This window comes from Nicotiana tabacum, chromosome 12 (genome assembly GCF_000715075.1).
Source record: "Nicotiana tabacum cultivar K326 chromosome 12, ASM71507v2, whole genome shotgun sequence".
In the NCBI taxonomy this organism is placed as follows: domain Eukaryota; kingdom Viridiplantae; phylum Streptophyta; class Magnoliopsida; order Solanales; family Solanaceae; genus Nicotiana; species Nicotiana tabacum.
In genome coordinates this window covers 108,486,241-108,499,134 of record NC_134091.1, presented here as the reverse complement: position 1 = coordinate 108,499,134, position 12,894 = coordinate 108,486,241, and the positions used below count along the sequence as shown (strand labels likewise).

Sequence of the window (12,894 nt, the reverse complement as noted above, 5' to 3'; positions counted from 1 at the left end):
TGCAGGCCTCTAATCTCGCATTTGCGAGATTTTGGTTCGCAATTGTGAAAACATGACAAGTCTACTGGGTTCGCATTTGCGAACCTAGTGTTCGCATTTGTGATGTATGCTGGGATGGGCTAGGATGGCAATTGCGATAATTTTGTAGCAATTGCGAGGGCAACAGTGGTCGCAAATGCGATCCAACCTTCGCATTTGCTAAGAGTCCCTCAAGTCTTTAGTGTCGCAAATGCGAAACCATGTCGCAATTACGACATCTGAAACTGATCAAATAGTTGGGAGATAGGGTTTTTGAGTTCATTCTCTCATTTTTGAACCCAAGACTCGGTAGGAGACGATTTGGAGAGGGGCTTTTTCGACACCAAACCTTGGGTAAGTGATTCTAATCTATTTCTAATCATATTCCATCAACATATCTCAAATTTTAACATCAAAATCATGTGAATCAAAGTAGAAAATTTTGAAACTTTGTCAAGTTCTTGAAAAATAAGAAATTGAGTTTTTTGAGAGTCAATTTGGATTCGAATTTTGAAACTTATCACATATAGAAACTTATGGGATCATGGGTAGACGGAATCTACCATTAGACCCGGGTATTGACCTGGCAAGCCTCAGGTTGACTTTGGTTGACCTTTTGGGAAAAGTGTAAAAATCTTAATTTTATCTATTGCAATTGAATTCCCTAGCATTGTTTGATAATACTAAGTCGATTTTGATTAGATTTAAGCCGTGTGGGGGAAGATATTAAGGGAAACACTCTTTCCGAGTGTTGAATTGGCCTATTTGAGGTAAGTGTCTTGCCTAACTTCGTGTGGGGGAACAACCCCTTAGTATTAGTATTTCTTGATTCAATTGTGCTAAGTGAAATCCCTGTACGCAATGTGATGAGCAGGTACATAGGTTGTACGTAGTATTTGACCGATTTAGGCTACTTAGATTATTTTCATACTTTAATTGAAATGCCTTATTGTGCTCAAAATTCTCATAGTCAAATCATCCTTAATTGTGTTAGATTATCCTTAAACGCCTTAGTTGACTTGTTTAGTATTTGTTCTACATCCTACTTGCAAAATTGCTCCTATGCTTTAGTTGAACTTGTTGCCCCTTTATTGTTACATGTTATCTCTTCATTGTTAATTATATAGTTGAATTAACTCTTCATGTTGTCCCATTTACTTGTTGACTCCCATTATTTATGATTGATTGTTGAAGATTATTTCCTCTATTGTGAGTGAGTCTTATCTAATATCGTGGTTATACATTATTTTCTCATTGTTGAGTTATTTGGTGTTGAATTTGTGAAAGTCGTTAATATGTTGAGGCAATTTTGGTTATTGTTGAAATATCTATCTTATTGAGAATTTTCCATGCATTATTGTTGTTGGTATTCTTGTATACGTTGTGGTGGAGCAATGGGCTATTGTTGTGGAAATATTGATATTGTTGTTGTTGGCAAGTTGTGATATGTGGGCACTTGTGGTGCGAGTTGTTAGTTTGATATGATATTTATGCGCATGCGGCGATATAAGACTTGGGTTGATGTGCATGCGACGGTATAAGGTGGGACTTATGTGCGTGATTGCTTTTCGGTGAACTACGTGAAGCCACGCGGCGTCATAAGGTGTGCTAAAGTGCGTGTAGCTATTTCGGGAAAACTATTTCAAAACCTATTTTCAATTGTAGGGCTCACGCGGTTGTATAAGGAAAGATTGTGATTTAAACTTTAGAAAAATGAATACGAGGCGGTACCTCAGTTGTGATTCTTGATTATACGAGGCGATACCTCGATTTTGATTTCATTATAAACGAGGTGGTACCTCGATGTGATTCTTGTTGTTATTTAACGATGCAAAGTGTTTTGGTGGGAAAATAGATCTGTTGTTCATTCCGTGGTGTTATATCAGTTGTTGTCCGTACATGATCATTGTAGTTCTTTAGTTGCTTCTTTTATGTTATTTCTACTGTTGATTTTTCCCGATTTTAGATCATGCTATCATCTTGTTCCGTATTAGTTGCTTTCTTACTTCCCATTTTATATCCGTATTTCATTTTGTACTGTCTATTTCATATCCTAGTAGGTGTCTTGACCTGGCCTAGTCACTACTCTACGGAGGTTAGGCTTGATACTTATCGGGTACCGTTGTGGTGTACTCATACTATGCTACTGCACATCTTTTAGTGCAGATCCAAGTACGTCTTCTAGTGCCGGTAGATAGAGATTTTCCTGCTAGCTGCATTTACCAGAGACTTCAAGGTATGCCTGAGCGACGTCCGCAAGCCTCGGAGTTCATTTCCCTTATTCTTAGTTACTGTTGTATTTTCCCGCAAACAGTGATGTAGCAGATATTTTAGTTACTCCATAGTGCTTATGACTCTGTTCCACAGTTTTTGGGAATCGTATGGTTGAGATTTAGTTTTTGGTAGTTATATGAGTTTATCAAACTGGGTTGATTATTTTGTTATTTACATTTGCTTAATTGCTATCAAATATAAGGCTTACCTAGTCGTAGAGACTAGGTGCCATTATGACTTCCTATGGAGGGAAATTGGGTCGTGACAAGTTGGTATCAGAGCTCTAGTACATAGGTGTTATGAGTCATAAGTAGGTTTAATACTTATCTTCGAGAGGCTATAGAACTATTAGGAAAACTTCACTTCTTTGATTCCTTATCGTATGAATTGGTTGAGTTCAAACCTAAATCTTTGACTTTCTATTCTCTCACAGATGGTGAGGACACACACCGTAGGATCCGACAATCAGACACCCGTGCCCCATGCTAGAGCCGCGAGAGGTCGGGGCCGGGGCAAAGGCCAAGGGCGGGCACGAGGTGTAGCTAGAGCACCTGCTCGAACAGTGACATATGAGCCACCTGTAGCTCCGGTTGGGGGTCAAACACCCGAGGCACCTATTGCTACCCCAACACTTTAAGAGACCATTGCATAGTTCCTGAGCATGTCCAGTACCTTAGCTCAGACGGGGGTTGATTCCACCTGCACTAGCCACATCTCAGGCTGGGGGAGGAGAACAGACTCCCGCGGCCCGTACCCCAGAGCAGCGGGTCCATGTTGATCATATCCTAGAGGTTATACCGGTACAGCCTGTTGCTCCAGTTCAGCCTGTGGTTAGGGCAGTAGTATCTGAGGAGGAGCAGCTCAGGCTCGAGAGGCTCAAGAAGTACCACCTTCCTACTTTCAGTGGTTTGGCTCCATAGGATTCACATGGTTTACTTGAGGAGTATCACCGTATTCTCCGCACTATGGGCATTGTGGAGACGAGTGAGTTTTCTTTTACTACATCCCAGCTGAAGGGAGCGGCATATCAGTGGTGGCGGGCGAACAAGGTGGGTATCCCAGTCGAGGCAGTATCACTTACATGGGATTGGTTTTCAGAGTTTTTTTGAGAGAGTTTATTCCTCAGACCCTTCGGGATGGTTGGCGTGCAGAGTTTGAGTGGCTGCGCCAGGGTACGATGTCAGTATCAGAGTATGCTGTCCAATTCAGTGATTTATCCAGACATGCACCAGCCTTGGTTGTTACGGTCAGATAGCACGTCCGTCGATTCATCGAGGGGCTCAACCAGAGTATTAGATTCAGCATGGATAGGGATTTGGAGCCATACACTCCGTATCAATAGATGGTTGAGATTGCATGGAGGTTGGCGGGTATGCGAGACCGCGATAGAGAGGATAGGGAGGCCAAGAGGCCTCATGGCACAAGGGGATTTAGTAGTGGTAATGCTACAGTTTGAGCCTGTCATGGTAGGGGCTATGTGAGCTACCCAGTTCATTTAGCACTTCTAGATTCTAGTGGTGCTTTGGTTGTATGGAGGTCCCGGGTTGCACACTTTGCTCAGCTACTTTCTAGTGCATCTCATGCACGGAGTGCCTTCAGCGGTCTGTCCAACCGACTAGGCCCGAGTCAATCCCAGCCTCCAACCCACTAAGAGTTTTGTTTGACTGTGGTGATACCTGCCACATGGTCAGAGACTGCCCCAGACTCAGTAGGGGTGCACCTTCCCAGACTATTCAGTCTTCACGGATTCAGTCAGGTCTGCAGAATTCTCAGGCCATGATTGTTGCCCCAGTTGCCGCTCCACCTACTCAGCCAACTAGGGGTGGGGGATATGCGGGTAGAGGTCTAGCGGGGGAGGTCAGGCCAGATTTTATGCTCATCCTAGTAGGACAAAGGCAGTTGCTTCAGATTCAGTTATTACAGGTATGGTTCCAGTTCGCGATAGAGATGCATCGGTCTTATTTGATCCGGGATCCACTTATTCATGTATCATCTTACTTTGCTACGTATTTGGATATATCGCGTGATTCCTTGAGTTCTCTTGTTTATGTGTCTACACCTATGGGAGATTCTATTATTGTGGACCGTGTATATCGGTCGTGTCTAGTTGTTATTGGTGGTTTTGAGACCAGAGTTGATATGTTGTTACTTAGTATGGTAGGCTTTAATTTTATCTTGAGCATGGACTGGTTATCGCCCTATCATGCTATTTTTAATTGTCACGCCAAGACTGTGATGCTGGCTATGCCAAGTTTACCACGGTTAGAGTGGAGGGGTGCATTAGATTACGTTCCAAGCGGGGTTATATCATTTCTAAAGGGTCAGTGGATGGTTGAGAATGGGTGTAATGCTTATCTAGCCTTTGTGCAGAATGTCAGTGCTGACACTCCTACCATTGAGTCAGTTCCGGTAGTGAGAAACTTTCTAGATGTATTCCCAACAGATCGTCTGGGCATGCTGCCCAACAGGGATATCGATTTCGGTATTGACTTGTTGCCGGGCACTCAGCCCATTTTTATTCCACCATACACTACTGAAAAATTGGTCTACGGTAACGCTTGAAAAAACGTTCCCACATGTTGTTAAACCGTTGCCATAGAGATATTGGAACGGTTTACCGCCCGTTACATCAACCCGCGTGCCCATAGGTCTATAGGAACAGTTCTTGCAACGGTTTGCATCGTCGTGACTATAGATACATCTATCACAACAGTTTTCCCTTTCTCTGTTGGAACGATTATTTTTTTCAATTGGAACGGTTTAAAACCGTTACTTTATTGTTTATACAACAGTTCTTAACCGTTACCATATTATTTAATGCAACACTTATGTAAGCTATTGTTACGGTTATGTATGGATATAACATCGGGTTCTTTAAGCTATCGTAACGGTTATATTTGTATTTGGAACAGTTTATATATCATTTTGAAACAGTTTATAGGATCTATTGCAACGGTTTACATTATCTAATGGAACGTCATTTGTGTCCTACTACAACAGTTCTGGTAGGCTATTGTATCAGTTCAATTAAAACCAAAATATAGCACATGTAATAAATAAATATTTATATATATAATAAATTATAATAACACTAAAATTTAAATACATCATAAAATGAAACTATTAATAATATAAAATTATCCATCAAGCAAATAATATCCATAAAGCAAATGTTCTACCCCAAGTGCATAAGTTTAGTACATTTCAAGAGAGTAAGTTTCAAAAATGTTGATAACAAAAGATTCCTAGAACATTCATCTATAACAATTCAAAATTCATCTCAAGTAAGGTCTAGTTCTTCAGTGCCTTCATTATCTATTTTTTGATCTACTCCACCTACAAAAGAGGATAAATAAAGTTATTACCCTTCAAGAGAATCCGGTCTAAGAATACTCATAGCACAAATTACCATGAAAAAAGAAAAGAACATAAAAACTCCAGAACCAACAATAGTAGTTGTATAACAAAAAGAAACTACAACAAGAAGTTCAAGTCTTCCAAGTTGGCCATGTTTGACCATAACAAATGGTGAAGAAACATCAGCAACTGGTTCAGATAGTGATGAAAACAAGAACAATGAAATTGAAGATCAAGTTGAGTATGAAATGGATGAGAAGAAAAATAACCTCATGACAGAATCAACAATATTTGAGAATCTTGTTGTGATTCTTTTGGTTATCACAACAGCAGCAGTGTGAGACGACCTATGTTGACGAGTTGGATGACTATGCCTCAACTCATTTTAATGAACGTATCGACATCATGCAACTAACAGTAGGGGAGAGGTTCACTTGGTTTCAACGACCAAGTCAATTGAATTTTTGTAGAAATTCAAATAGCTAATATATAAAGCCCAAGGACCATGTTAGGCTGTGTTCCCACATCACATTTGAATCTTGTCCTCTTACCACGACTATCCCACCACATTAGATTTTTTTGCTTTCTGTCCTTTCAATAATTGAATCAAGAAAACAAAAACCATGGCCATTGATAAGATCTCTGAAGCTCCAAGTTTAGCCACAAGTCCAAGAATCTCTTTTTCCCATAATCTTTGCCACAAAGATATTGCTGCTACTACTACTGCCAATAATGATTTTAATTCTGACTTCGATTTATGTATTAGCAATAGCACAGATACAGAAACTTTGAATACTTGGAATCAACAAAAGTAGCAGATCATATATGACATAGATCTTACAGTATATCCTTCTCATTTTTCATATAAAAGGTTTCACATAGAAAGAATTGAATCCCGAAAAAAATTCCATCATTTAGTACTACTAGGTGTGCACGTTGAGTAGAAAGTTCTTTAAAGGGACATTTATCACAGTTGACCATAGATGCAGCTTTAAACAACATTGATATATCCTAATGAAAACAAAAATAATCATGTTAGCTGGAATCCCAGGAAGGCCACACATTTAACAACCGTGTTAGCTGGAATTTCTCCTCCTTTACCAAAAGAAACCACTGAAATATCTAAGACTCACATACAGAGTTGGGTAAGAAGGAAACCATAGAAAATCCTTTAGGAAAATTCCATAGACTGCAAAGACGTAGCCAAAAGAAGCAGGAGATAACTAAGCCGGCCATCAATTTTCAACAAATGACCAAGAATCTAAAGAAGACAGTATATAGCATAAAAATCAACCAACACAAAAAAGGAGAACTAAATCAGAAGGTTCTACTAGAAAAACTATCACAACTTCTCATATTCTCTTGTCTTTAAATTTTGGTACCCAAATGATTAATATTGCTTCTGCAGGGCAATCTTATTCCTCAAGAAAATATAGAACTCTATAAAAAGGTAAACCTCATTCGACAAGAGAATACAAAATTGAAGAAAAAGGTATTAATTTAGAGAGTATTGCCTCCAATTGCAGTTTGACCATGTACCTTAAAATTTTGATTTTATCCCACAAGCATAGATATCCTCTCTTTTTTATGGGTAGCATAGATATCCCTCACCTTAATCTAAAAGGGAAGTTACCTATTCCAAATTTCTAAGCAAGGATGCAGAAGTGAACCAAATGGGGTGTCCAGGCCACACATGTAATCAGCAATGGATATGATGTACATGCACCAATCCATCTCCAGCTAAACCCTGAGGATACAAAAGCAAGAACATGTGACATGGCAACAGTAAAGGGGAACAAAGCATCTGAAGCCGAAAATATTAAATAAAATAAGAACTAAGACAGAAACAGAACACTCCAAACAGTTAATTTTATTCATACTTGAATGAACCCTTGTTTACAGAAGTTTCCCCGCTGACAATGATGTTTTTATCTTTTAGCAATTCACCAATCTCAAAATTTACACGAAAGTACGTCAAATAAGGCAAAAACTTATATAGGTGCAATTCTTGTATAAGACTCTAATAATAATAAGAAACCACATGATCTGCTCCAGTGAGAAGGAATTCCAAGAGAGTTCCAGTTGGCAACAAATATCTATGTTATGGAACTTGCAACAAATAAGTTAAAAAGAAAGAGAATGGAAAAACTACTTCCTTGTAGATTTGCCCCAATATTATAGGATAATCATTTTTAAAAATATTGCTATCCCCTTTAATAAAAAATAGTTAAGTGTGGGCAAGAGAATGACTTATAACAAACTTTCTTGGTCTTTGAGCTCTGATTTTGTTGGTAATTATAATACAACCGACATTTCTTTACTGCTTTCATATTTTTTGTCAAGATTCAGGGTGTTTCCCTTCCATAAAAGCTATAAATATTCTTTTGCACTACTTTATTCTTGATAAAAATGAAAAGAACTAACTACATAAATATATTGGTCAGTGTTTGAAGAAGACTAGTTGGTGTAAGCCTATGAATTTTTCTGTGAAAAAAAGTTGGATTACCATGATTCCTTGAAGTTCCTCAAAGTTCGATTGTAAAACAGGTAAAGCCTCCATTACTGTGAGCTTTTAAGAATCTCTACTCTTCTATACTAATCTACTACTATAAGTTAAAAGCAGAGATGGTTGTATTTATACTTTATGTAGTTATGTGTCTGATTATACAATATTTCCTGCTTTCTGTTTTCCTAGTATCAAATATTGGAACAATTAACTCTAAATACAGAATTTACTCTACCAGCACACCGGGATAATGATATAAATGTGAATCCTCTGAACCCTGTTAAATTCGAAAGTCAGACAAAATATACTAATTCATCACACACCTTTTTATGTCAGCCAATTCAGACTAAGAAGAGCAGTAATTTTAACTCCAGACATGACTCTACAGTAGAATAAACTTTGAAAGAGCAGAAACTAACAATAAGCTTAGACATGTTTCTACCATCTCCATTAGAATCTACCTATAGAGAAAAGTAGTAATAGTATATAGCAGAAGACTAATCTTGACTAATCTTCTCTGCATAAGAGGCTAGATATTGTAGAGTTGTTCACATATCACTTATCATTGACAACTTGTGGTATCAATAAGAAAGGAAACTTCAGAATTCGAAATCAAATAATGCCCATATTACATTTCTGATGTAACATCACATAATCTCTTTCTGATGGTGACAAAAGAAGATAGATGAAGAAACTTGAAAGTTGCAGAAATCTTAATTATGATTAAAAATGTCCAAATTAAATACTTGTACTAATTTTTTATAGGACAAATCACAGTATCTTTATAACTCACATTTTGTCAACTTTCAAGAAAGCTAAACTCCATATAGATAACACAACCCCTCTTTACTAGTAATTAACATCACTCCAAAATTTCACATTTGAGTTGCAAGACCTCAAATTAAATAAATTGAGACAAAAGAAGTGATTTTCGACAATTATAGAGCTCAACTTCATTTTCTATGAAACACTAAAAATGGAAAACAGAAGGCCCAGCGGCGCACAGGCAGTGAGGAAAACAGAAGGCATGACTGAGATCTTAAAGAAAATATACAAAAATAGTAGAATAAAGTTGGAATCGTGATGAAAAATGTAGCTTATCGGTGCCGCCGATGGTGGGTTGTCTTCCTCGTAATCTCCGGCGAACTGATGAAGGTTTTTTGGGAGAGAGATATTGAAACTTTTTGTGATAAGGCGTTTGTCTTCCTCGTAATCTCCGGTGTGTGTATTATTATTAGGTTTTATTATTTTATTAAATATTAAATATAAAATATAATAGAAGCGGGTCTCATTTAGCGGGCCGTCCAAAATTTGGGGGAAATTATAGAGGGAATTCATAACTGTTGCCTTACATTAAAATTTCAAATAACCGTTACCATAGATAGACTTATTGCCACGGTTGTCTAAAAACGTTGCTATAGAAAATCTACTGTAACGGTTTTTAGACTAATGCAACGGTTTAGGTGCTAAACTGTGCCGATAGTACCAATTACCTTACGCAACGGTTGAAACCGTTGCAGCAGACCATCTATAGCAAATGTTACAGATCCGTGGCAATAAAAAGAGTTTCTATAGCTCCAATTTCTAGTACTGATATCGTATGGCCCCAGCAGAGCTGAAGGAGTTAAAGGAGCAGTTACAAGAGTTGCTTGATAAATGATTCATTCAGCCTAGTGTGTCACCGTGGGGGTGCTCCTGTCTTGTTTGTGATGAAGAAAGATGGATATATGCGAATGTGTATTGATTATCGTCAGTTGAACAAGGTTATAACGAAGAACATGTATCCATTGCCACACATTGATGGCATATTTGATCAGCTATAGGGTGACAAGGTGTTCTCCAAGATTGATTTGCGGTCAGGTTATCATTAGTTGAAGATTCAGATCCGGATATTCTGAAGACTACCTTTAGGACTCCGTATGATCACTACGAGATCCTCGTGATGTCATTTGGGCTGACCAACGCCCCAACATCATTTATGTACCTGATGAACAGTGTATTCCAGCCTTATTTTGATTCATTCGTCATTGTGTTTATTGACGACATCTTGGTATTCGGGATGATCATGAGCAATATTTGAAGATCGTGCTCTAGACCTTGAGGGAGAAGAAGTTATATGCAAAGTTTTCAAAGTGTGAATTCTAACTCGATTTAGTGGCATTTTGGGTCATGTGGTGTCGAGTGAGAGGATCAATGTAGATTCGAAGAAGTTGAGGCGGTGTAGAGTTTGCCCAGACCGTCTTCAACTACTGAGATCTCGAGTTTCCTTGGGTTGGCCATATATTATCTTCATTTCGTGGAGGGCTTCTCGTCTATTGCTGCACCTATGACTAGATTGACCTAGAAGGATGCTCCTTTCAGATGGACCAAGGAGTGTGAGGCGAGCTTTCAAAATCTCAAGGTTGCTTTGACTACAACCCCAGTATTGGTGTTGCCTATGGGCTCGGGGTCTTATACTGTGTATTATGTTGAGTGACGTGTTGGCCTTGGCACGGTGTTGATGCAAGATGGTAGGGTGATTGCATACGCGTCTTGACAGCTGAAGACTTATGAGAAGAATTATTCAGTCCACGATTTGGAGTTGGCAGCCATTGTTCATGCATTGAAGATCTGGCAACATTATTTGCATGGTGTTCCTTGTGAGGTCTTTACTGACCACCAGAGTCTATAGCATATGTTCAAACAGAAGGATCTTAACTTGTGACATCGGAGGTGGTTAGAGTTACTTAAGGACTATGATATCACCATTTTATATCATCCGGGGAAGGCCAATGTGGTGGTCGATGCCTTGAGTCAAAAGGCGGAGAGCTTGGATAGTTTAGCATATCTACCGGTAGCAGAGAGAACATTAGCATTGGAGGTTCAGGCCTTAGCCAACCAGTTTGTTTGATTGGACGTTTCGGAGCTGAGTCGAGTTTTGGCTTGTGTGATTTCTCGATCTTCCCTATATGATCGTATCAAAGAGCGTCAATATGATGACCCTCATCTGCTGTCATCAAGGACACAGTTCACCACGGAGATTCTAAGGAGGTCACTATCGGGGATGACAGTGTGCTACAGATACAGGGCATGCTATGTGTGTCCAATGTCGATGGGCTGCGTGAGTTGATTCTTCGGAAGGCTCACAGTTTATGGTACTCCATTCCTCCGAGTGCTGCTAAAACGTATCAGGACTTGAGGCACCATTATTGATGGAGGAGGATGAAGAAAGACATAGTGGAGTTTGTTGCTTGGTGCCTAATTGTCCGTAGGTGAAGTATAAGCATCAACGACCAGTTGGATTGCTTTAGAGGCTTGAGATTCCAGAGTAGAAATGGGAGCATATTACTATGAATTTTGTTGTTGGGTTCCCGCGGACTCAGAGGAGGTTCGATGAAGTATGGGTGATTGTGGATAGGTTGACCAAGTCGGATCATTTTATTCCAGTGGTGACTACTTACTCTTCAGAGCAGCTGGCTCAGGTTTATATTCGTGAGATCGTCAGACTTCATGGCGTGCCGATATCCATCATGTCTAATCGAGGTACGTAGTTTACATCACGGTTCTGGAGGCCCGTACAACATGAGGTAGGCACACAGGTGGAGTTGAGTACTTCATTTCACCCTTAGACGGACGGACAGTCTGAGCTCACTATTCAGATATTGGAGGATATGCTCCTTGCGTGTGTGATGGAGTTTGGGGGTTCGTAGGATCAGTTCTTGCCGCTTGCAGAGTTTGCCTCCAACAATAGCTACCAGTTGAGCATCCAGATGGCTCCGTATGAGGCCTTGTATGGGAGGGGTGCCAATCTCCGGTGGGTTGGTTTGAGCCGGGCGAGGCTAGGCTATTGGGTACAGACTTGGTTCAGGATGCTTTGGAAAAGGTTAAATTGATTCAACATCGGTTTCACATAGCCCAATCTAGATAGAAGGGTTATGCAGATCAGAGAGTTCACGATATTGCATTCATGGTTGGGGAGCGGGTTGCTCCGATTTTTGCCCATGAAGGGTGTTATGAGGTTCGGGAAGATGGGCAAGCTGAGCACTAGGTATATCAGACCTTTTGAGATTCTTGATAGGATTGGAGAGGTGGCCTACAAGCTTGCACTGTCACCTAGTCTAGCTGCAGTTCATCCAGTATTCTATGCTCCGGAAGTATCACGGTCATCCGTCTCATGTGTTAGACTTCAGCTCAGTCCAGTTTTACAAGGATTTGTCTTATGTTGAGGAGCCGGTGGCTATCTTGGACCGGCAGATCCGGAAGTTGACGTCAAAGTATATTGCTTCAGTGAAGGTTCAATGGAGGGGTCATCGGGTCGAGGAGGCGACCTGGTAGACCGAGCACGACATGTGGAGTCGTTATATTCATTTATTCACCACTTCAGGTATGTCCTTATGCACGTTCGAGGACGAACGTTTGTTTTAAGAGGGGGAGAATGTAACGACCCGATTGGTCGTTTTGTGTAATTGAGCCCCTTTACCCTTTTTATTGCTTCCACCTGTATGTTTATGTCTTTATGACTTGCGGGGTTGATTAGTTTCATTCCGGGAAGCCTTCGGGTAGATTTTTGGACCCTTTATTCTAGACTTAGAAGCTTTAATTTGAAAATGTTCACCAAAATTTGACTTTGGTGAAAATGACCCGGAACTGTGTTTTTATGACTTTGATAGCTTCATATCGTGATTTCAGACTTGGGCGTATGCCCATAATTGATATTGGAATTTGTGTTGATTTGTCAAAATTTGGCAATTTTAAGTTGA

General features: G+C 39.7%; 1 long non-coding RNA gene across 2 annotated transcripts; it reads right to left on the bottom strand.

Moving 5' to 3' along the window:
* Window positions 1-5,402: 5,402 nt before the first annotated feature.
* On the bottom strand, window positions 5,403-9,383 carry LOC107832597 (uncharacterized). 2 transcript variants are annotated; one of them, XR_001658602.2, is made up of 2 exons: window positions 5,919-9,383; window positions 5,403-5,628 (listed from the first exon to the last, which is right to left on the bottom strand). It is a non-coding gene; the product is annotated as an uncharacterized LOC107832597 (long non-coding RNA). The 2 variants fall into 2 exon arrangements; XR_001658601.2 differs by having other exon boundaries at window positions 7,283-9,383.
* Window positions 9,384-12,894: the final 3,511 nt, after the last annotated feature.